We start from the raw sequence: 25,066 nt of genomic DNA, 5'->3' as shown, positions 1-25,066 counted from the left end.
CTGCCTTAATCATGGTTCACTATATTTCTATAAGAATCACCATTTTCATAAAAGTGAAATAAGTGCTACATTTACTCACTCACATCTGACTCTTTGCAACCCCATGGACTGTAGCCTACCAGGCTCCTCCATCCATGGGATTTTTAGGCAAGAGTACTGGAGTGGGTTGCCATTTCCTTCTCCAGGGGATCTTCCCCATCCAGGGATCAAACCCAGGTCTCCCACATTGCAGGCAGACACTTTACTGTCTGAGCCACCAGGGAAACCTTAGTGTTACATCAAAGATGTCTAAAATCCATTTGGGGAGCATAAATATTTTAGTTCATGTGCATGCACACACACACACATACACACATACACTCATAATGAATAAAATGAAAGTTATGGAATATTTCTGCAAGATATAGTCCAGTTTGTACTTTGAAAATATTCCTCTGAGTAAACCAGAATATAGAAAGCATTGTCCTCAACATTTTGGTGGCTCTTTCCTATCTGCCTCTAAAATCCCCTCATAATTACTTTTATTGAACTGTTTAAGCACAGAAGTATTTAAAGAGAACCCTTAAAAAAAAAAAAGTAAGGAAAGAGAGTTGCAACGTTGCTGCTTCCAGTTCCTCTTGTTCCAATCTGGTTTTGGTCTCTCCAAATGCATTGAGATGTTTTAGTCGAGTCACTGACAAACTCTGTCTCCACATTCTTATAGCAAATGGTTGCTTTCCCCTACTTTTTACTCTCTTACCTTCTCAGATCCCCTCATGCTGGTTTTCCACCTAGTTCACAAGCACCTCCATTTCAGTCTCTTCTGATGCTGTACCTCTAAGTCATACATGTGAAATTATTGAGAAAAAATGTATGTCTTCAGATAAAGCTGAGATATATTAGTAAGCCAAATGTTTAATATAAAGTTTTACTTATGACTAGAGATAACATGGGCTTCCCTGGTGGCTCAGTGGTTAAAGCATCTGCCTCCAATGCAGGAGACAAGGGTTCGATCCCTAGGTTGGGAAGATCCCCTGGAGAAGGAAACGGCAACCCACTCCAGTATTCTTGCCTGGAGAATCCCATGGTCAGAGAACCCTGGTAGGCTACAGTCCACAGGGTCCCAAAGAGTTGGACACGACTGAGCAACTTTTTTTTTTTAATGCCTAGCGATGAGTTACATAATTCGGCTACAAGCCAAAAAATAAATAAATAATTAAAAGACGTTCTTCAACTCTTCTTGATCTGATGACACCTAACAATACTAAAATTGACTGGAATAACATATTGTACCTTAACTATGGACATAATGTAACTTTTAATTCTGATTATGTTTTAACTTGGTTTAATGAGTGTTTTGCCTTATATCTATAATTGCAGAATAGGGTTTGTTTCTAACCGTCTGAAAGTTTTTAAGTTACAGATGGTTGTCCAGGTTCCTATGAGTGCCACAGCCTCCTCCAACTATTACTTGGGCCCCTGGATCAAAGACCCTCAATATGAGGGTTAGGAGAATATGCTGCCTCAACAATTTAGGGACGATGCCCCTTAACAGCAAGAAGTAGTTATGGAATGAAAATGATGCACCTTTTGCTTGGCAACATAATTCTAAAAGAAAAGGGGGGAGGGAGAGAGTCAATTCCTAGGCGGGTTGATAAGAAGTCCAGGTTACCTGAGGAGGATAGGGGGGTCTGGGGCTCTCGAAGAGGAGATAGGGGTCTGGAATTCTCAAGGAGGAGGAAAGGACAAATGTCTTTTTTTTTTTCTTTTTTCTCTCTACAACCCTTCATTTTAGTCACCTGAAAGGTTTTTCTTTAAACCAGGAACTGATGATTATACAACAAACAACTCAGTTTAAACTCTGTACTAAGGATTATATAACAACAATGTATCCTGTTTGAGGACAGTTTCTCCTTCCTAAAAACCTGACTAATCCTGATAGTTTAGAATGTATGTTATTGGAGTGGGTATCGTAAAATCTTACTATTATTAAGTTCTAATCCTGTTATTTTAAAATGCAAATTGTGGGAGTGGGTCTGGTAAAATATTTGCAACCTTGGAGACATTCTTTTAACTTATTGAAATAACTAATTTTAAAAGTCTATAATTGCCTTGCTAAAGACTAGCCATCCCCCTCCTGATGTCTATGTCAGAAGTTTTCTCTGTCCCTTTTTCACTTTAACAAAGCTCTGCTACACACACACACACACACAAAGAAAAGCGGCTCCATTCAAAGAATGACCAGTAATTTGCAATAATTTATTGCTTCTTTCTGCTCCAATTATCAAATACCTTCCTTCTTGTTTCTAGCTGTCCTCTTTTTATCAGACTAGTTCAATAAATGATTTCTAAATGCACACCTATCTTTTATACTCAAACACTGGAACCTTTACTTCAAACATCAGGCAATCATCTTTGAAGGCTTACAATACATAATGTACTACACTGGAATAAATTATTAAACTTATTTTCACACTCTGGATAGCAAAAGACTGAGTACCCAAATATAAGTGTACATGTTGAGACAATATAAGTGAAATAAATATGCTGAACATATGTCCAAAATTTAAATATGTCCATTTAAATTATTATGAAAAAAAACAATGATAAAGGCAAGGGTTAGATTAAAAAAAAATTTTCTGGTCAAATAGGTTTAGCATATGTTGTTTACCATTTTTCTGCTTGAGAGGTTCACAGTACTCATTTGCATGTTAAATGTTCTGAGAAGTACCAAAAAAAATCAAAATAAAACAAAACAAAAATCCTTAGTTTTCTTTATTACATATTACCAAAACAGATATGGATATGTATTTTATCTCTATATGTGTCTATATTTGAGATAGTAATATTTATATACATGGAACATCATTTTGTGTTATGCTACTTTGGAAAATGTTATTCTAGAAAAATTATGTGAATAAACAAAATCAGAAGCAGTTTATATCAATGTTATCATTTTTTATTACTATAATTATTACTCTTATCATCCTTTAGATCTGGGGCTTTTACTTAAGTTGAAGGAGAAAGCAGAATTACAGAATCACTTTTTAAACGTCTCTCTCTTTAAGCCCATCATATAATTGTTGAGTCATATCTGAATGAGAAAAGCCCGTGGAGATGAATCCTTTGGAAAAGCTCTACAGAAGATTTGAATACTGATGTAGTAACACTTCCTCCTCCAGTTTTGTCCTTCCCCTCACCCATTGATCTACGTAATCGTTCCAGTGTTTTACTTCACTTTGGCTTTCCTGATGGATCAGAGGGTAGAGCATCTGCCTGCAATGTGGGAGACCCGGGTTCGATCCCTGGGTTGGGAAGATCTCCTGGAGAAGGAAATGGCAACCCACTCCAGTACTCTTGCCTGGGAAATTCCATGGATGGAGGAGCCTGGCAGGCTACAGTCCATGGGGTCGCAAAAAGTCGGACACGACTGAGCAACTTCACTTCACTTCACTTCACTTCACTTTATTTTGTAAAAGAGCGTATTAATTTCTCAAAACCAAATCTTACAAACATAAACTTTGAAATTACTCTTTAGCTTGAATTGTTTAGCGCAAAACTTCTTCTTATTTCCAATTTTAGTATCATCTAAACTGTACAATTTTAGATAGCTATAGTTATATATAAGTACTAATATATATTATCTAAGCTTACAGAAATATTGGTGCATTTGTTTTCAAGAGTTCTCAATGTTTCTTGAACCTCAAATATCTACTAAACAGAATTTTCCCCTTCAAAAATATAAGCAGTCATTTCCCATAAAGAACACAAGTCCCACCAAGGGAGTGCATCAAATATTTCACTTCTGGGCAGACATTTCCCTTAAAATATCTATACTGGGCCCATAGATTGTACTTCAAACTTTCTTATAGCTAATTAAAAATTATTCAGACCTGTAGTATCCTGGTGGGCTACTATCCAGATGGTCTGAAAACAGACTCTTAGATTTAATGACTAAGCAGTTAGCCTTAGCGACTAAAGAGCAAGCAACAACAAAAGTATTTCAGCTGGGTATTACAGCTTAACAAGACCCATGTGAATGTATTCACAGGGAAAATATAAATAATCACTACATTTACACAATTATAGTTCTATTACTAAAATAATGTTCAAATCTGCTGAAGCAGTAGATAAAATTCAGGTAGAATTAGATTTACCAGTGAGATATTTTTCACATTATTGAGTGGTATGATTCACTTAAAGCTAAATGGATCTGGCATTGATCATCTTGGATTGATTGCCTGTTTTGACCACATTGGCCAAGTTGCTTGTCAGACATTTAACTTCAAGCTCCAGTTGGCTTCTCCTATAAATATGTGCATTTGAGTTTCATTCATCTGGCTTTAGCAACAGTCCCACTTAATTTGCAAAGGATGTGTCCACTTTGTAAACTGATGCTTATTCATTTTATTTGACTTCAAATTGGCAAGATATTTCTAGCACCATTACATGGAATCCAAACTTACAAGGCTGATCAAATTTCAGATGCAGGTCACAATAAACCATAACCTTCCATTTATCCCTCAAAATTCACTGAGGCCACAGTTCTTTTCTTATACTCTGCCCAGTAGGCAGAACAGAGGGGAAGACATTTCGCAAGTGTTAGGAAGACATGGTTACTCCCTTCAGAAGGTTTAGTCTAGTGAATTCGCCCTTTACATTCAAATTGTGTGGCTTTCAGTTCTGTCTATGAATTATCAATTAACATTATTTTATAGCTATCTTACTCAAAAAAGCCAACTATCCCTAAATTTGTAAGCAAAAGAAGCACAAAGATTCTGGTAAACTAGACTGTTGAGTAAACATGAAAACATTTTTATGAAAGAGAAGAATTAGTACAATGCTTAAATACAACTATTTCTTTGTGGCTGGGGTGTGCATATATAAAAAAGCCATATGCCTACTTTCTATACAGATTCATAAAAAATCACCTTGTTTATAATTCCACTACTGACTTATACAACAAATGCTTGGAAATATATCTCTGCTACTACATCATACAATGAAAATAGTATCTATTGATTATAAATATTTTGACACAGTAAATGTTTTCAACTCATTAGGAGGTAAAAGAAAAAAAAATTAAGAAGTCTACCATAACACCTACAGACCTAGATTTGAATATTAACTTTCAATCTCTACCCAGGAAACCTTGATGTGAGCACCAATGTTTAAAAACTGTCATGTGAGCAGATAGCTCTCTAAAGCAAACTGATCTTTCAGGAAATCCAAACTGGGTTTGTTTCTATTTCCACTGAATATTTTTCTTTCCAGAGAAAAGAGTCGTATCTGTGAGTAGATTGCTGAGAAGATCTGCATGCAGTCAGCATCACATATCTCCAAAGTCAGTAGCTTGCTTGGGGCAGAGGTGAATTATCTGGTTTATGGGGGCTCAGATAGAGGTCACTGCTTGGATTGCAGTTCTGACTTGTCTGAGGTTTGTTTTGTGTAAATGTGGAAGTAGCAGCTTCTGAATTCTTGTAGTGAAGCAAACCTTATCTTCTGTTTGAAGCTGGATTTACTCCAATTTTCCATGATGAGATCTTATAAACAGAACTCTCCTCTTAGTAGATATAAATATGAAGAGATGTATCTTTTGACCTTCTCTGTGGAATCCTTATAGGTTTCAAAATGTGACTATTAACATGTCAAAGAATATTTGGGGTAGAGAGTGGACATGCTCATTTCTAAACTGAGGCTCAAATCAGTTATTTTTCATGGAAAAAAAATAAAACACTCAACAGCAGATAGCTTCTCTAAACAATTCAGAATTTCATTATTTGAGAAGAGGATTTATTCTTCTATATTTATAAAACAACTAGGAAATGATTTTAGCAGTGTTAATAAGGCAATAGCAAAATTGGGACTAAGGAAATATTGTTGTATCATTTTCTTGAGAATAAAATGTTGTGCCAACTTTATTGTTCATGGGCAGTGATGGGGGAAAAACACAAAACACTTTAGTGTCCTTGCCAATTTCAAAATTCCTAGCCTTAGTAAAGAACTAGCCACATTTCAAATACCCCTGGAAAGGTCATCATCTTGAGGCAGGATAAGCACATACAACTAACTGTTTTTATGTCACTAAAAAGCACGTTTCAGAACAGAATCATCCAGGTCTCAAAGTTGGAAATTCATGAAGGTAGAGTATATTGCCAGAAATACTCTTTTGAACAGGAGGTGCTTAATGAAACCAGATTGTGTTTCTCAGATACTAAGAGGGTTTAAATTTTATTTTTTTCATTACCTATAAGCAATTCCAAATATACCAAATAGATCATTTACTGGCCTCAGGAGGGAGTCAGGGAAACGTAATTGTTTTACTTCTTAAATGGGGACACGGAGTCACTGATAATTTAACTTTCTCTTTATTTTTTTTTTCTCATTTATTTTTATTAGTTGGAGGCTAATTACTTTACAATATTGTAGTGGTTTTTGTCATACATTGACATGAATCAGCCATGGATTTACATGTATTCCCCATCCTGATACCCCCTCCTACCTCCCTCTCCACCCGATTCCTCTTTAGAACCATCATTGTTACCATGTAGGTATTACATGAGCTGTTTGCAATAATGGAAAATCCATTTATTACTGGAGAAGTTATTCAAAGACAATAAATTATTGTTAAACTGGTGTTGGCTTTACAGAACATGATTTCAAAATGTCCTTTGTTGAGATTCTCTTTCTATGTAACTACTATGGAAATGATGGTAATAGACATAATAAGCTAATCATTGTCAGATTTTTCGTGAGCAATTGTGAACTCTTGGTAGATTTTAAGTTAGGAAAACTGGATTATATTACACAAATCTGAACATTAGAATATTTTAGCTATTAACCACATGTAAATATATGTTTTTAAGTTAGGGTGATTTTATCTGGATAACAAGGAACTTTCACATAAACTTAGTTTAGTTCTAGGTAAAGAATTTAGAATGTCCTTTCCTCTTTGGCCCTCTTAAAACATAGTTTATTTTTTTCCTACACTACCTCTCAGTTGGAGAGGACAAAAAGGAAACATTGCTGGGAAGAATTCAAAAGTATGAGCTCTAGACTCCAGCTTTCTTGAGGGGCACTGAGGATAGCAGATAGGCTTGACCCACTTATTTATTAATTTGTTCATCAAATGATCCTAGGCTGTCTACCATGTTCCAGGGATAATTCTGAATGTTAACAATATCATAGTGAATAAGACAGACAGGTTCCCTGCTCTAGTGGTACTTATATGCTTAAGGACAAACAGCAAACAGGCAATCAAGCACTTAATTTTAGGCAATATAAAAAGATAAAATATGGTAGAGGATAGAGAATTAGATAAGTATGGTAAAGGAGTTGGATATTTCAGATGTAGCTTATACTGGTTCAAGAAAGTTTATTGTGAAATATTCAGGACTTTTCAAGTAGGTTTTTAAGTCACCTGTAGCTTGAAATCAAGGAAATTGGCAATGCCTATAATCAGAACTCCCACCCCTTCTCCAAGAGTCAATTTACCAGCATACCTTTGGAAATGATAGGCAAAGAAAGTGCTTTTCTAGAGATGACTTTTGAACAGAGACTTGAATGTACTGAAGAAGTAAGTTATGAAAAGATATTGGGGAAGAACATTACAAGTAGGCTGGAACTTTAAGTACAGGAGTCCTGAGATAGAAATAAATAGCTTAAAATATGGACATAGTGTGAAAAGCAAGTTAAAATGTATCCAGAGATCTAGGAGAAGTTATATAATGTAAGCCATGACAAGGAATCTACCTTTTAACTACAATATAGATCTACAAAGGTAGGTTTTGAGTGGGGAAGGAATATAAATGTTTTCATTATTTTAAGGATCATTCTAGCTATTCCATGGGGATCAAAAGATGTTAAGAGTTGAGACTAAAAATAGGAAGTTGAGTTTGGGTGCTATTGTATTCTGCCTTGCAAGAGATGATGGTGGGCTCAACTAGCATCACTGTGAATGTGGTGAGAAGTAGTAATATCTAGCATATATTTTAAAGTAGAATCTGTAGAGCATAATGACAGAGTGAGGGTGAGAGAAATGAAAGAAAATTTTTATTTTTGCCCAAAGCTAAAAGCCAAGCACTGATATCATTTTCAAAAATGAAAAGGTTGAGAGACAGGTTTGATACATTGGGGCTTAAGAATTAACATTCTATTTTGTATACAAAATGTCATATTAGGTTTAAAATAATATGAGTCTATGTAGGCCCCTTTTATAGAATTGTCCTATTGTTTATTATGATAGTGATCTGATGAATTCATTCAATTTATGGGAAATCTCCCTGTGAATTGTATGGTTCCAGCTGTGATCAACATTTACCCTGAAGCAGTATTGAGGTGGTGACTAGGAAGATATTGAATTCTATAGTACTGGAAGTAATTTATTCTCACAATTAACATATAATAGTCCAGTATCATTCCTTTTGATAATGCTGAAGAAGCTGAAGTTGAACAGTTCTATGAAGACCTACAAGACCTTCTAGAACTAACACCCAAAAAAGATGTCCTTTTCATTATAGGGGACAAGAATGCAAAAGTAGGAAGTAAAGAAACACCTGGAATAACAGACAAATTTGGCATTGGAGTACAGAATGAAGCAGGGCAAAAGGCTAATAGAGTTCTGCCAAGAGAACGCACTAGTCATAGCAAACACCCTCTTCCAACAACACAAGAGAAGACTACACATGGACATCACCAGATGGTCAACACTGAAATCAGATAGATTATATTCTTTGCAGCCAAAGATGGAGAAGTTCTATACAGTCAGCAAAAACAAGACCGTGAGCTGACTGTGGATCAGATCATGAACTTCTTATTACCAAATTTAGACTGAAATTGAAGAAAGTGGAGAAAACCACTAGACCATTCAGGTATGACCTAAATCAAATCCCTTATGACTATACAGTGGAAGTGAGAAATAGATTTAAGGGATCTGACAGATAGAATACCTGATGAACTATGCATGGAGGTTTGTGACAATGTACAGGAGATAGGAATCAAGACCATCCCCAAGAAAAAGAAATGCAAAAAAGGAAAATGACTGTCTGAGGAGGGCTTACAAATATCTGTGAAAAGAAGGGAAGTGAAAAGCGAAGGAGAAAAGGAAAGAGATACCCATTTGAATGCAGAGTTCCAAAGAATAGCAAGGAGAGATAAGAAAGCCTTCCTAAGTGATCAATGCAAAGAAATAGAGGAAAACAATAGAATGGGAAAGACTAGAGATCTCATCAAGAAAATTAGAGATACCAAGGGAATATTTCATACAGAGATGAGCTCAATAAAGAACAGAAATGGTAGGGATCTGACAGAAGCAGAAGATATTAAGAAGAGGTGGCAAGAATACACAGAAGAACTGTACAAAAAAGATCTTCATGATCCAGAAAATCATGATGGTGTGATCACTCACATAGAGCCAGACATCCTGGAATGTGAAGACAAGTGGGCCTTAGGAAGCATCACGATGAACAAAGCTAGTGGAGGTGATGAATTCCAGTTGAGCTATTTCAAATCGTGAAAGATGATGCTGTGAAAGTGTTGCACTTAATATGCCAGCAAATTTGAAAAACTCAGCAGTGGCCACAGGACTGGAAAAGGTCAGTTTTCATTCCCATCCCAAAGAAAGGCAATGTCTAAGAATGATCAATGCACTCATCTCACACGCTAGTAAAGTGATGCTTAAAATTCTCCAAGCCAGGCTTCAGCAATATGTGAACCACAAACTTCCAGATGTTCAAACTGGTTTTAGAAAAGGCAGAAGAATCAGAAATCAAATGGCCAACATCCACTGGATCATTGAAAAAAAAAGAGAGTTCCAGAAAAGCATCTATTTCTGCTGTATTGATGATGCCACAGCCTTTGACTGTGTGGATCACAACAAACTGTGGAAAATTCTGAAAGATGGGAATACCAGACCACCTTACCTGCCTCTTGAGAAACCTACATGCAGGTCAGGAAGTAACAGTTAGAACTGGACATGGAACAACAGAATGGTTCCAAATAGGAAAAGGAGTCCGTCAAGGCTGTATATTGTCACCCTGCTTATTTAATTTATATGCAGAGTACATCATGAGAAATGCTGGGCTGGAGGAAGCACAAGCTGGAATCCAGATTGCTGGGAGAAATATCAATAACCTCAGATATGCAGATGACACCACCCTTATGGCAGAAAGTGAGGAATGAAAGAGCCTCTTGATGAAAGTGAAAGAGGAGAGTGAAAAAGTTGGCTTAAACTCAACATTCAGAAAACTAAGATCATAGTATGTGGTCCCATCACTTCATGGGAAATAGATGGGGAAACAGTAGAAACAGTGGCTGACTTTATTTTTCTGGGCTCCAAAATCACTGCAGATGGTGACTGCAGCCATAAAATTAGAAGACACTTATTCCTTGGAAGGAAAGTTATGATCAATCTAGACAGCATGTTTAAAAGCAGAGACATTACTTTGCCAACAAAGGTCCGTCTAGACAAGGCTATGGTTTTTCCAGTGACCATGTATGGATGTAAGAGTTGAACTATAAAGAAAGCTGAGCACTGAAGAATTGATGCTTTTGAACTGCGGTGTTGGAGGAGACTCTTGAGAGTCCCTTGGACTGCAAGGAGATCTAACCAGTCCATCTTAAAGCAGATCAGTCCTGGGTGTTCATTGGAAGGACTGATGTTGAAGCTGAAACTCCAATACTTTGGCCACCTGATGTGGAAAGCTGACTCATTTGAAAAGACCTTGATGCTGGGAAAGATTGAGGGCAGGAGGAGAAGGGGACAACAGAGGATTAGACGGTTGGATGGCATCACCGACTCGATGGACATGGGTAGACCCTGGGAGGTGGTGATGGACAGGGAGGCCTGGTGTATTGTGGTTCATGGGGTTGCAAAGAGTCAGACACTACTGAGCAACTGAACTAAACTGAATTCCTTTTTATTTCCCAGTTTTAGGACTTTATAAATTATGTGGTATAGTCTATATCAAATATTAATTTGGAACTTCCATTGAATTGTAGAAAAAAGATCACAAAATCAATTTTTTAAATAATTAATATATTTAAAGAGATTCATTTAGAAACATCTGATATAGATACATTTGTTTAAAATTACTGAATATTTAAAAGTTAAAGTTTTACCTATGTTCACAGGCGAAGACGAACTGTATGAAAAGTAACATAGAGACTGTCTTTAGGACCAGATTACAGATAAATTCTATAAACCCCCAAAAGGTGAGATTTTCATATAAAATGTGTAAACTTCTTTAAATAGATATACAGTTTATGTTTCCAAATTTTATCCTTCATAAATACTGCATTAATTCAATAGTACCATAAAAAATTAAATGCCTGAATTTGAAGTCAATAGTACTTACAACAATCAACTTTTATGAAGTTTAATTGCATTTGTTATTATAGCCTTCATTATTCTCAATCATTAATTCTTTAAACGCATATCACATGCTATGTAGTATTAAAATGTATTTTGACTCAGTTTTAGAATAATTGATTTAATTGTTCTAAAATATGCAGTCTGAGTGTAGAGTATGTATTTAATTTTCCTGTATTGATAACTTTATCAGCAAACATATTTTGTCAGTATTTTATATTTATTTTTGCTTCTGATTAAGAAATTGAAATGTTCCTATTAATCATTTCAAAAAAATAAGTGAAAAGGAAATAACAGGATGTTTTCTTTTGCTGGGTGGCAGATTTAAGAAAAGTGAATATAGATAGAAATGGGTCACCTTCAATAAATATGGATCACCTTGGGAACAGAAGGGTCTGCTTCCTTCCATGTGAAGTTTGTCTCTGTCACTGGTTATCTATAGGTAATACTGATAAATAAATTAGCTTCTCAAAAGGAAAAATCACGTTTCCTTAAATAAAACAAGCACTCTGATTGAAGAAGGAAGGTTAAAGTATGTGATGAAAAGTCAGTGTACAAGGATGCAAAAGGAAAATTTCAAATCTCTTCCCAAGATAAAAAAAAAAAAATCAAAATCAAGTTCTAACAAGTAATTGAAAAAGATCCCAGTAAACAGAAGGCATCTTTCATTTTTATCTTCTTTGACTGTTATTGACAGAAAGCTGATATGTGTGACTTTTATTGATTTAATATACACATCTAACATCTAAACTGTCTTATATCTCACACCTCTTATATGAATATGATATGGAAACTGTAACTTGAGCTACTGGGGGAATAAGAACACTGAAAAACATCCTGTGTGGCCGCCACAGCTGTTGTACTGGGATGAAGTTATACCTGTCATTATAGGAGATACATCAGGTAAATTAATTTCTAGGGAATTGAATCTCCCTTTCATGAACATAATCCTCAAGATTGCTGGACTGGGGGTAGAAATTTACCTGTACTTCTAATAACATGACTGTCAAGGAAAAGATGATACCATGTTTAACTGTGATTACAAGGCAATGTTTGAAACAAAACATCTTACCATCAGTCACTCATTCTTTATCTGTAAGATGAGGATAAGAGAACACACCTTATAGATTTTCATGAAGATTAAAAGAGAAATTACATATAGAGTCCTCAATGATAATTTGCTATTTCTTGAAATAATAGGTCAAATGATGATTTTTGTACATTGAATATCAAGAGACAGGTATGTATCATGGGAGGAAAGATTATTTTAATTCAGTTTGAAGGCAAATGCACTATAAAGGTAAGTATATTTCTTTTATGTCATAGTTGAAAGTGAAACTGGAAGTTGCTAACTTGTGTCCAACTCTTTGCGACCCCATGGACTACATAGTCCATGGAATTCTCCAGGTCAGAATACTGAGGTGGGTAGCCTTTCCTTTTTCCAGGGGATCTTCCCAACCCAGGGATCGAATGTACCAGTTGCTGCTTTAAATGTTTTACAAGTAAGAACTCATAACAAACCTATGCATAAAGTTTTTTTTTTTTCAAATTGTATAGGACATAGAACTAAGGCACGGGGAATAACCTCTGTAAGAAGGAGAGCCAGCAGACAAACCCCAGCTGGTGCCCAGAACACAGTGAAACCCCACACTCCGCCACTCTCTCTTTTAAGTGTTACAAAACTTCCACTTTTACCTGACAGACTGTCATTTAAGTATCATATGTCATGTATATATGTATGCATGCCTCTATAAAAGTACTGCATCATTCAAATTCTTTGAATAAGTCTATATTCAAAGCAAATAACTATAAAAGCATGATGATACTTCATTTTCTTTTAAGGAGAAAACAGATATCATCAGTTATCTCATTGTTAGGCATATTTTTCCCCAAACAGAATTAAATTTGCATTTTAAAGACTCACCTTATCAAAAGTATATTTAAGATTAACCACCTCAAGCTAACCTTGGTTGGTAGTTTACTGTTCTAGGTGCTGTTTTAGTGATTATTTTTTAAATAACTTGCTTTATTTTTAAATATATAAATAGCACCAACTTTTCTGGGTGGTCAATATTAAACTTCCTGAATAGATTTAGGTTGATCCAGTATCTGAATTATTTTCTCTTACTCTGGTTTAACCTAGACTTTCTCTAAGTTTGTGGATTTAGTGAGAATTTTAAAAATTTTAAAAAATATATGTATGTCTCTAAAAATCAGAAGAGGAAAAAAATTCAACTTCTCTTTCTCTTCCTATTTCTCTTCAGTCAGTCAGTTCAGTCGCTCAGTCATGTCTGACTCTTTGCGACCCCTTGGACTGCAGATGCCAGGCCTCCCTGTCCATCACCAACTCCTGGAGCTTACTCAAACTCAAGCTTATTGAGTTGGTGATGCCATCCAACCATCTCATCTTCTGTTATCCCCTTCTCCTCCTACTTTCAACCTTTCCCAGCATCTGGGTCTTTTCCAATGAGTCACTTCTTCGCATCAGGTGGCCAAATATTGGAGTTTCAGCTTCAGCATCAGTCCTTCCAATGATATTCAGGACTTATCTCCTTTAGGATGGACTGGTTGGATCTCCTTGCAGTCCAGGGAACTCTCAAGAGTCTCCTCCAACACTACAGTTCAAAGCCATCAATTCTTTGGGGCTCAGCTTTCTTTTGGAGAAGGAAATGGCAACCCTCTCCAGTATTCTTGCCTTGAGAATCCCGTGGACAGAGGAGCCTGGTGGGCTGCTGTCCATAGGGTCGTGTAGAGTTGGACATGACTGAAGCGACTTGGCAGCAGTAGCAGCAGCAGCGGTTTTCTTTACGGTCCAACTCTCACATCCATACATGACCACTGGAAAAACCACAGCTTTGATTACATGGAACTTTGTTGGCAAAATAATGTCTTTGCTTTTTAATATGCTGTCTAGTTTGGTCATAACTTTTCTTCCAAGGAGCAAGTACTTTTAATTTCATGGCTGCAGTCACCATCTGCAGTGATTTTGGAGTCCCCAGAAATAAAGTCTGTCACTGTTTCCATTGTTTCCTCATCTATTTGCCATGGAGTGATGGAAGAAGATACTATGATCTTAGTTTTCTGAATGTTGAGTTTTAAGCCAACTTTTTCACTCTCCTCTTTCACTTTCACCAAGTGGCTCTTTAGTTGTTCACTTTCTGCCATAAGCATGGTGTCATCTGCATATCTGAGGTTATTGATATTTCTCCCGCAATCTTGATTCCAGCTTGCACTTCAGGCAGCTCAGCGTTTCTCATGCTGTACTCTGCATATAAGTTAAATAAGCAGGGTGACAATATACAGCCTTGACATACTCCTTTCCCAATTTGGAACCAGTCTGTTGCTCCTTGTCCAGTTCTAATTGTTGCTTCCTGACCTGCATACAGATTCTCAGGAGGCAGGTCAGGTGGTCTGGTATTCCCATCTCTTTCAGAATTTTCCAGTTTGTTGTGATCCACTGTTTAGTTCTGTTCATTTCCCTTCAAGAACATTTTAAAGATTTAAACAAATCATATTACAAATTTAGAATTAAAATATTTGTAAGACAGAAGCAAAATATTAGCTGCCTGTTTTGAGTGCTTTCTTGGTACCAGATCCATAATCACCTTTAAACCTTACACTGTTCTCTGTGCTTAGTATTGTTGTCATTGTTACTCAGTCACTCAGTCATGTCTCACTCTTTCTGACCCCATGAACTGCAGGATGCTGGGCTTCCCAGTCCTTTTCCATCTCCCAGAGCTTGCTAAAACTCAGTATCATTAGCCCTATTTTACTTTTAAGAAATCAGCACAACTAAGCCTCAGGAATACCTGTTAGCTTGCTCGAGTGCATACAACTCCCGAGAAGGGATATAGATATGTCTGTTTCTATACCTGACTGCTTGCAAAATCCAGCCTACTGCCTGCCAAAGAGTTGTTTGACACCCACCTCCTACATTGTACTTATGAAGAGAAAGCCTCTTGAGATGGAAGCAAGGCCTTTGTTCTTTTAACTCTTGTTCCCTCATGAGTAAAAAGCCAAGATAGACGTGGGTATCTGTAAAACATTCAGGCTAAGAGAGTGCTATAGTTTCATTAAGTTTTCCAAGTATGATGAAAAAGAGAAAGAAAAAAATAAGCAAAAATTTCAATTGTCAATCTCTCTCAGTTGCAAAGTCATGTCCAACTCTTTGTGACCCCCATGAACTGCAGCATGCCATGCTTTCCTGTCCATCACCAGCTCCTGGAGATTGCTCAAATTCATACATGTCCATCAAGTCTGTGATGCCATTTGTCAACAAGTTGACTCAATAAAAGATACACTGCTAAATCTAGTGCTTAATTTTAAATAAAACCTATTGTATTAATTTTATATTGTTTAGAGGTTTTATATATATATATATGTATTATTTTAATGGTTTTGAGGTTATATATAGCAGTTAATTATTGCTTAAAACTAGTTTTATAAAGTTATCCACAGGAAAGCATGCATTCATATGCTCTCAATCACATCATTTGAACTAAAATTATTCTTTTTCTTCTTACTAATATTAAAGTAGAAAAGTGAAATGTCCCATTTGCCATATATTGTATTCAATATGGTTTGCAGAAAATAATTTTCCACAGTCTGCCAAAGAAATCTACACCTGCACAAAGATCACAACCTTAGTCATAATTAACCTATGGAAAAGAAATTAAATAGACAAGTGATAGTGGTACTGAGGAGATTAAAAGAAACATCCTCTATTGTATTTCTCAGAGAATATTAGATTAAAATTCAAATTCTTTCTAGTGACAGATTGTTAGAAGAATAAGAAATGGCACAAACAATCCATTTCAGGACAAAGATTTAACAAAAATAGGAAGGTTAATTATAATTGAATATTCCCTATGGATATCTCATAAGATATGCCTCAGTCTATTTCTTATTGACAGGTGGTACTGTAAATTAAATGTGGTATTATGCATTCAAATTGGATTTCAACTACTCATCATCCATAGTGTAACATTAGAATTAGCCCTGATGATGACAGTCTAAAGATCATAATGAGAACAGGTGCCCTTTTCCATTCATATTGTAGTGGAGAAGGTCGGAGTTAGAGATTGGATTTATAATTTTGTTATAATCTTTGCTGCCTGAAAAACTCATTCTATGTATCAACTATCAAGAATATTAATACTGGGCTGAATAGTCTCTGAATTAATGACAAAGACCACTTGTCTTCTACAAGTATTGTGCCAAATTAAAAAAAAAATGGCATTCAAAATCCTGTCATCAATCACTGTTTATATTAACAGGAGGCTGTTTTTGTGTTCTTCAGAGCCTCCTGAAGAAACAAAACAAACCAAAAACAGCAACACTGAGGCACCTGTTAAACAAGATAATCCTAAAAAAAAAAATAGTGGAAAGAGAGGAGGAGTAGGGAGAAGAAATGGATGAAGGGTTTATGTCTCTGATAATAGTCACGAGTAACTTCAATCGTGTGAATCAGTGCTTCTCATTCAGAGATAATCTGCAGAAATCTGCTGTGGAATTCTATGAAGGTATTTATATACCTGGACATGCAAATGCTCAAATCATTCGCTGTGTAATTCTGATGCATTGCTTGCCTCATGATCCTATGTATTATTTCTCAAAGCAAGAGTTGTGCATTATCTGCATTAGAAAAAGCACTGGGAGCAGTAAAAGGGGATGCTTGTTGAAAACTATGGTTCCTACTAATTCAGATTCTCTGGAAGTGAGGCCTGTGAGGTTTTACTTTTTAACACCATCTGCAGGTGAGCCTGATGATTCTCAATCATCTGTGGCATCTTGGCCATGCACTCTGATGAGCTGCTCCCTGGCCTGATGCTTCTGCTCTTCGGCCAACTGCTATCCTTATGGAGTATGAGAATCTCTGGAGTGAGGCTGCAGAATTACTACTTGGCAACTCAGTCATTATGGCAATCTCAAAATCCAGGTGAGAAAGATTAAAGTAGGGGTGTCACATGATGAGTTACTCTGGTTGCTTTGTTTGTGAAGTTAATATATTATTCCTTCTGTGAAACAATATCTTTATATGACAGGACCATGGCATTTTCAAGCCACAGTCTCATCAGATATTTCAGAGGTTTCTGGTTAGTCATTAAGACTAACAACCAAGATTGATTTCGTTTAAAATTATTGCTAGTTACCATGTATGAAGATTGAAGAAAAACAGTTGGCACATAATGCTAGATATCTGAACACAAATATAACTCATAACAAGTAGTTTCAATAAAACAAATGTCCATTTTGTTTTAATTTGTCTCCAAACAATTGCCTAAAATTTAAACTGCAAGAAACAGTGATTATAATAGCATCTGGTAGATTTTCTATCTCAACAGAGTATTTTTTTTTTAATAGCTGAATGTAATTATTCATGACATTTGGGATTATTGAACACAAATACAAGAAAGGGAATGAAATGCTAAGCCTTCCTGGGGATAAAAATTATTGTATATCTTTATTATAACTCCTAATTTAATTATGTATTCTTAATGCCATCTGGTGAGATTATCTTAAAAGTTAACAAAAGAGATCAATCTGACACTTAACAAATAAATCTGAAAGAGTATAACACTGGGACATTGATATTATGCAATCAATATAACTAGAATAATGTGAAAAATAATAAAAGAAGGAAACCATCTTAGCTCTAGTGCACATTCATTATCATTGTGGGATGAAGAGTGACTCATTATTCTCTCACTCGTGACATTAGGTATAATAATGTGTGTGCATGTTAGTCGCTCAGTTGTGTCTGATTCTTTGTGACCCCATAGACTGTAGTCTGCCAGGCTCCTCTGACCATGGAATTCTTCAGTCAAGAACACTGGAATGTTCTATTTCTTTCTCTAGGGGGTCTTCCCAATCCAGAGATTGAACCCCATTCTCTTGCATTGCAGACAGTTTCTTTACCTGCTAAGCCACCAGGGAAACCCCAAATAATAATCACACATTTAAATAAAAATGATACATGTATCTGTTACAAATGGTAGAAGGTAGGAATGTGTAGTCAGGAACAACACAAATCTGGAGTTAAATACTGAAGGTCTCCATCTCTTTACCAGTTGTCAGAAGTGTGTAAGTTGTTTAACCTCTCTGGACTTTGGAGTCCTCATTTGAAAGATCCATATAATGCATTTAGAAAAGTACTGGGTGTATAGCACTATATATATTTTTATATACCATGCATAACTTCTTTAAGCATACAAACAACATGACTTAAAATCAGAAAATGCCTTCAGATTCCTTTTCTGTCATGGAGGCAAATCACTTAACTTTTTAACACTAATAAAATTTAGTAAATTTTCAATACCTTATTTGAAATATAAGGTATTATTTTACAAGTTTATTATTAGGATTAAATAAAATTACCTTTCTTGCCTGGAAAGTTCCATAGAACAGAGGAACCTTGCGGGCTACAGTCCATCGGGTCACAAAGAGTCAGACATGACTGAGCACAGACACAAAACTACCTTTGCTCATGTCGCCATCAAGTTTCTGGTGACTATTAGGTGTCTGATGAGTTTCTTCTTTAAGTCTCAATTTGATATAGAGTTCTAGCCATAACCAGAGGGCAAAGAATATAGATTTCAAATATATTATCTAGGGTGAAACAGATCACCAGTCCAGGTTGGGTGCATGAGACAAGTGCTCGGGCCTGGTGCACTGGGAAGACCCAGAGGGATGGGATGGGGAGGGAGGCGGGAGGGGGGACTGGGATGGGGAATACATGTAAATCCATGGCTAATTCATTTCAATGTATGACAAAAACTACTGTAATGATGTAAAGTAATTAGCCTCCAACTAATAAAAATAAATGGAAAAAAAAAAAGAAAAAAAAATTTGTAGGTAACTCTGAATGTGTTTTCATAATGAGTACCATTTGGTATGGGAAATAAAAAAGTCTCTTTTCTTAGCTCTGTAATCTGACATCTGAGATCAGCATAGGAATTTAACCCATATGTTTAGCTAATACGGTCTATTTCTTTGAGTTTGTTTCGAAGGCCAGCCTAGTCTTTAATAAATATAAGGTGCATACATTTGGTTATGTCAAAAGAACTGATGTATTCTAGGGTTCTGAGCAATCAATCCTATCTGGAAAAGAAGTTAGGCTGTTTCTCTGTTCTTGTGCACCTGAAGCTGTGAGGTGTTAGGGGATGTTAAAGTACCACAATTAGCAACCTCAATTATTCATATTGTATACCATTCTAAACACTATTAATTTTTTAAGTATTATGGAAAATTCCACTAAATACTATTCAAGAAAAGTGTTTTGCTCTTTTGATTGTACTATATCATGAATACAATTTTTCTCAACATAAAGTTAATATATGTGCATACTAAACCTCTTTAGTCGTGTCCAACTCTTTGAGAAACCTATGTACTGGATCTTCCAGGCTCCTCTGTCCAAGGGATTACTCGAGTGGGTTGCTGGGCCCTCCTTCAAGGGATCTTCCTGACCTGTGGGTTGAACTCAAGTCTCTTTACATCCCCCACAATGGAGGTGTGTTCTTTACCACTAGCACCACAATATAACACCAGGCAAATGCATTCAGACAATATGGTTTTCTATGACTAAGAATAAGATGTCAGCATACAAATTCATCATTTAGGGAGCTTTATAAAGTAATCAATTCAGTTAAAAACAGAGTAAATGAGATATAAACTTGTAAAACTGTGAAACAAAATCAAGCCAGGTGAAAAGTATCTTTTAATTTTTCTCAAGAAAAATAAGGTTTTTGTTGAAATGTTTCAAATTCATTGTGGTACACTGAATTGATTACATTCAAGAATTGTATTGACAGCCTGTAACTTTTTCTTCGACATTAACTTATTTTCCATGCCTTATAACATGCAAATACATGTATCAATTTGCAGAGAAAGAGTAAATGTAAGTTATTTTTGCTGTTTATTCATATGTTAGATTAACTTTATCAACCCATATATTAAAATGTAATCATTTCATTGTCAGGAGCCTAAAGCTAATGTTAATTACAGTTTGAAACTTCGATTATTAATGCATCTTTACCTACTGAAGTGTGAAATAAGCAATAGTAGTTGAAATTCACCAATTAAATTAGCTTCTGAGACAAGAATTCATAAGTAGGCATTTGTTCATTATGAACAAATGCTGTAGAATTTCATGTTCTAAGCTACGCTCATGAAATATTAGACCCAAGGAGTGAGAATAGTTCTTCAAAAAAAAAACAAAAACAAAAACCTGCAGTATATGAAATAAGCACAACAGATGTGATAAGCATCCTATATTCTTTATCTTTACATTTCATATGTCACCAGAAAAAAGAATGCATAGGCTCAGTCCATAGAATACAAAAGTTTTTGTTTTATTTTAAATTAATAGGGAAAAGAGAGAGATCTATTTTGTTCACATAGTAATGCCTTAGTCCATTCAGAATATAACAATTTCATAGACTAGATGGCTTACTAACAACAGAAACATGGTGCTCACAGTTCTGGAGCTTGGGAAATCCAAGATAAAGGAGCCAGGAGATTCAATATCTAGAACCCCTCTCCTTAGGCTTAGTGGTAGAGAATCTGCCTGCCAGTGCCTGAGAGGTGGATTCGATCCCTGGGTCTGGGATATCGCCAGAAGAAGAAAATGGCAACCCACTCCACCACAATATTCTTGCCTGAGGAATCCCGCGGACAGAGGCGCCTGGCTGGCTACAGTCCATGGGGTCACAAAAGAGTCAGACATGACTTAGTAGACTAACAACAACAGAGACCCAGAGGACTCCACCGACCCTCCTGCTATGGAAAAACATAGTGAGAAGAATGGCCACATGAGCCGGGAAGGAGAGGCTTGTGGTGGTGGCTGTTAAGACTGCTAAGTCATGTCTGACTCTTGCAACCCCATGGACTGGAGGCCACTAGGCTCTTCCGTCCGTGGGATTTCCCAGGCAAGAATACTGGAGTGGGTAGCCATTTCCTTCTCCAGGTGATCTTCCTGGCCCAGGAATCGACCGGAGTCTTCTACTCGGCAGGTGTATTATTTACCACTGAGCCACCTGGGAAATCTGGGTCTCTATTATAGGGGCACTGATCAGGTGAGATGGTTGGATATCATCACCGACTCAGTGGACATGAGTTTGGGCAAGCTCCGGGGGCTGGTGATGAACAGGGAGGCCTGGCGTCCATGGGGTCGGGAAGAGCTGGACACGACTGAGCGACTGAACTGAACTGAACTGATCTCATTCATTAATCCCATTCCTGCACTTGCAGGAGTCTCTGCCTCTTAAAAGAGCCAGAGCCCCGGCAGGCAACGCTGAGGCCGGCGAGGCTCCAGGAGGGGTCAGGGGAGGGGAAGCCGTCAAGCTCGCTGAGTCAGCCGCTGCCTGCCTCCCCTCCCTGCTGCGGGCGGGCACCATGCAGGGTGGGGCTGGGGTGGTGTCTAGTGGCGTCAGCGCTGGGGTCACCTCTTCAGGGAGTTGGGCAGTAACCAGGATGGTCGTGTGGACATCCGTGAGTTGCGCCAGGGACTGGCCCCGCTGGGCGGGGGCGACCCGGACCGCGACGCCCAACAGGGCATCTCCCCTGAGGGTGATGCTGTCTTAGATGTCAGCCTTGACCTGGAGGAGTTTATCCTCTACCTGCAGGAGAAGGAGCGGCGCCTCCTACTCCTGTTCCACGGTCTGGACCGCGATCAGGATGGTCAGATCGACGTCTCTGAGATCCAGCAGAGTTTCCGAGCCCTGGGCACTTCCATCTAGCTGGAGCAGGCAGAGAAAATCCTGCACAGCATAGACGCATGATAGTACCATGGCCATTGACTGCCAGGAGTGGCGTGACCACTTCTTGTTGCATTCGCTGGACAACATGGAAGCCGTGCTCTATTTCTGGAAGCATTCCACAGTCCTGGATATTGGCGAGTGCCTGACCATCCTGGATGAGTTCTCGGAGCAGGAGAAGCTGACTAGCATGTGGTGGAAGCAGTTGGTGGCGGGCGCGGTGGCGGTGCCATGTCCTGGAGAGGCACAGCCCCTCTGGACGGCCTCAAGGTCTGCATGCAGATCCATGCCTCCAAGCCCAACTGGCTGAACATCCTGGGGGGCCTCCGGAAAGAGCATGATCCAAGAGCCGTGCGTGCGCTCCCTGTGGCGTGGCAATGGGATTAATGTGCTCAAGATTGCACCTGAGTCGGCCGTCAAGTTCACGGCCTGTCAGCAAGCCGGCCGTTCATGGGCAACAGGAGACCCTGCACGCGCAGGGGCGCTTTGTGCCTGGCTCCCTGGCGGTGCCGCATCCCAAACCATCATCCACCCCATGGCGGTGCTGAAGACGCGACTGACCCTCCGCCAGAAGGGCCAGCCAAGGACTGTGCGCAGCAGATCCTGGAGTGAGAAGGGCCCCGCGCCTTCGACACTGACTACCTGCCCAAGGTTCTGGACATCATCCCCTACGCGGGCGTCGACATGGCCATCTAGGAGGAGACCCGTGTTCGATCCCCGGATCAGGAAGATCCCTTGGACAAGGAAATAGCAACCCACTGCAGTATTCTCGCCTGGAGAATTCCAGGGACAGAGGAGCCTCTCAGGCTGTAGTCCATGGGGTCACAAAGAGTCGGACACAACTGAGCGACTAACACACACACACAGTTCCATTCATGAGGACTCTGTCCTCATGATCTAATCACTTCCCAGAGCTTCCACTCCTATTACCTTCATATTAAGAATTAGGATTTCAAATACGAATTTTTGGCCAGAAAGATTCAGCTTATAGCACACAATATACTCAGTATCATCTTATGCTTTGGCAATAACATGTCTCAATTTTTAAAATTTATATATATTATATATATGTATATATTATATATACATATAATATGCATATATATATTCATGTAAGAATTGCATCATTCATCTGACTCTTTATATGATTTTTCAGGTAAAGCCTTGCTTCCTACTTGCTCAGTCAGTTCAGTTGCTCAGTCTTGTCCGAGTTTTTGCCACCCCATGGACTGCAGCATTCCAGGCTTCCCTGTCCATCACCAACTCCCAGAGTTTTCTCAAACCCATGTCCATCGAGTGGGTGAGGCCATCCAACCATCGCATCCTCTGTCATCCCCTTCTTCTCCTGCCTTCAATCTTCCCAGCATCAGGGTCTTTTCCAATGAGTCTGTTCTCATCAGGTGGCCAAAGTATTGGAGTTTCAGCTTCAGCATCAGTCCTTCCAATTAATATTCAGGACTGTTTTCTTTAGGATTGACTGGTTTGCTCTCCTTGCAGTCCAAGGAACTCTCAAGAGTCTCTTCCAACACCACAGTTGAAAAGCATCAATTCTTTCACGCTCAGCTTTCTTATGGTCCAGCTCTCATATCCATACGTGACTACTGGAAGAACCATAGCTTTGACTAGATGGATCTGTGTTGGCAAAATAATCTCTCTGCTTTTTAACATGCTGTCTACGTTGGTCATAGCTTTTCTTCCAAGCTAATTGGTTATTTATGCTTCTCTGGTGCCACATGCATAACAAATAGTTTAATTCTTATGAAGGATGATTCTCATAATTATTACAAGTGTATTACTATGCACTATAGCACAATATCCCTCAGGGTGATCTTTTTATATATGTACAGTTTGTATGATTATTTTATAGGTAAGGATCCAGGACCACAGAAAGATTAAGTAACTGATCTAAGATGCCATGATTTGGAAGGACCACTCCAAACTATAAAGTGTTTTCTAAGATTTTGTTCCTAATGAAATTTTAAACACAGAACATGATAGAGATTGATGGACTCCTATGTACAACTACCAAGATTTCACACTTTCATAATTTTCTAATGCTTTTTAATGAATGAGAGTATTACAAATGAAGTTAAAGTCCTCTTTGAACTACTCTATAATCGTATTACCCTAGGATTAACTTCTATGAATAATTTGTTTTTTATAATTCTGATGCCATAATTTTATACTTTATCAAGGAATGCTTATATATTTTTCTGTTCTAAAACTTGATGTAAATATTATCATGCTCTACTACAACAGCATTGGAAAACTTTCTTTGTCATTTCTTTTTTTTTCTGTATTTAGATATATTTAATACATATTTTTAGCTTATTTTCTCAGCATTCTCATTAATATATCATGGACTATAGTTGAGGAGATCTTACTAGAAAGCTTCTATGTATGTACTTATGCATATTTTTTACTTGATTTCTGAAGTTATATTTTATCAGAGATTCTTGTCCCTCAGTTCTGGAAAATTCTCTGCCCTAAGATTTATGTCTATGCATGTAAGTATTTTATCTACATATCTATTCCTGTTACTTTGAGTTTCTTTGAAATACCTTACGGTTCATAGTTTGGACTTTTTTACCTTTCTTCTATTCTGTTTGCAATTTAAGAATAAAAATATTCCAAAGAGTAAAATCTGTAATTTTACCACTATATATCTCTTAACTTCTACTTTCTGTCTTGGCCCAAAACAGATGCAGAGAGGGCGAGGATACTCTTGCCGTATTTTTAGTATTTTGGTGAGTTACTAGCAATTCATTTAAAGAAGAAATAAATGCTGAAAAACCTTTCCAAATCAATCACGTATTCTGACATAATTTCAGATATAGTCATACACACACACTGATGCATATATATATATGTGTGTGTGTGTAGATATATGTATATATATGTCATTTCTGTATATTTAGACTATTGAGACATATTAAAATTATACAAAAATTATGAGATATGCATG

At 37.5% G+C, this 25,066-nt stretch overlaps 1 pseudogene; it reads left to right on the top strand.

Annotated features, from left to right (window-relative positions):
- Positions 1–19,850: 19,850 nt before the first annotated feature.
- LOC110122058 (mitochondrial adenyl nucleotide antiporter SLC25A23 pseudogene) lies at positions 19,851–22,797 on the top strand (annotated as a pseudogene).
- Positions 22,798–25,066: the final 2,269 nt, after the last annotated feature.

This window comes from Odocoileus virginianus, chromosome 3 (assembly GCF_023699985.2).
Source record: "Odocoileus virginianus isolate 20LAN1187 ecotype Illinois chromosome 3, Ovbor_1.2, whole genome shotgun sequence".
Lineage (NCBI taxonomy): Eukaryota > Metazoa > Chordata > Mammalia > Artiodactyla > Cervidae > Odocoileus > Odocoileus virginianus.
Note: the sequence above shows the minus strand (reverse complement) of the source record. Positions and strands in the feature narration are given on the sequence as shown.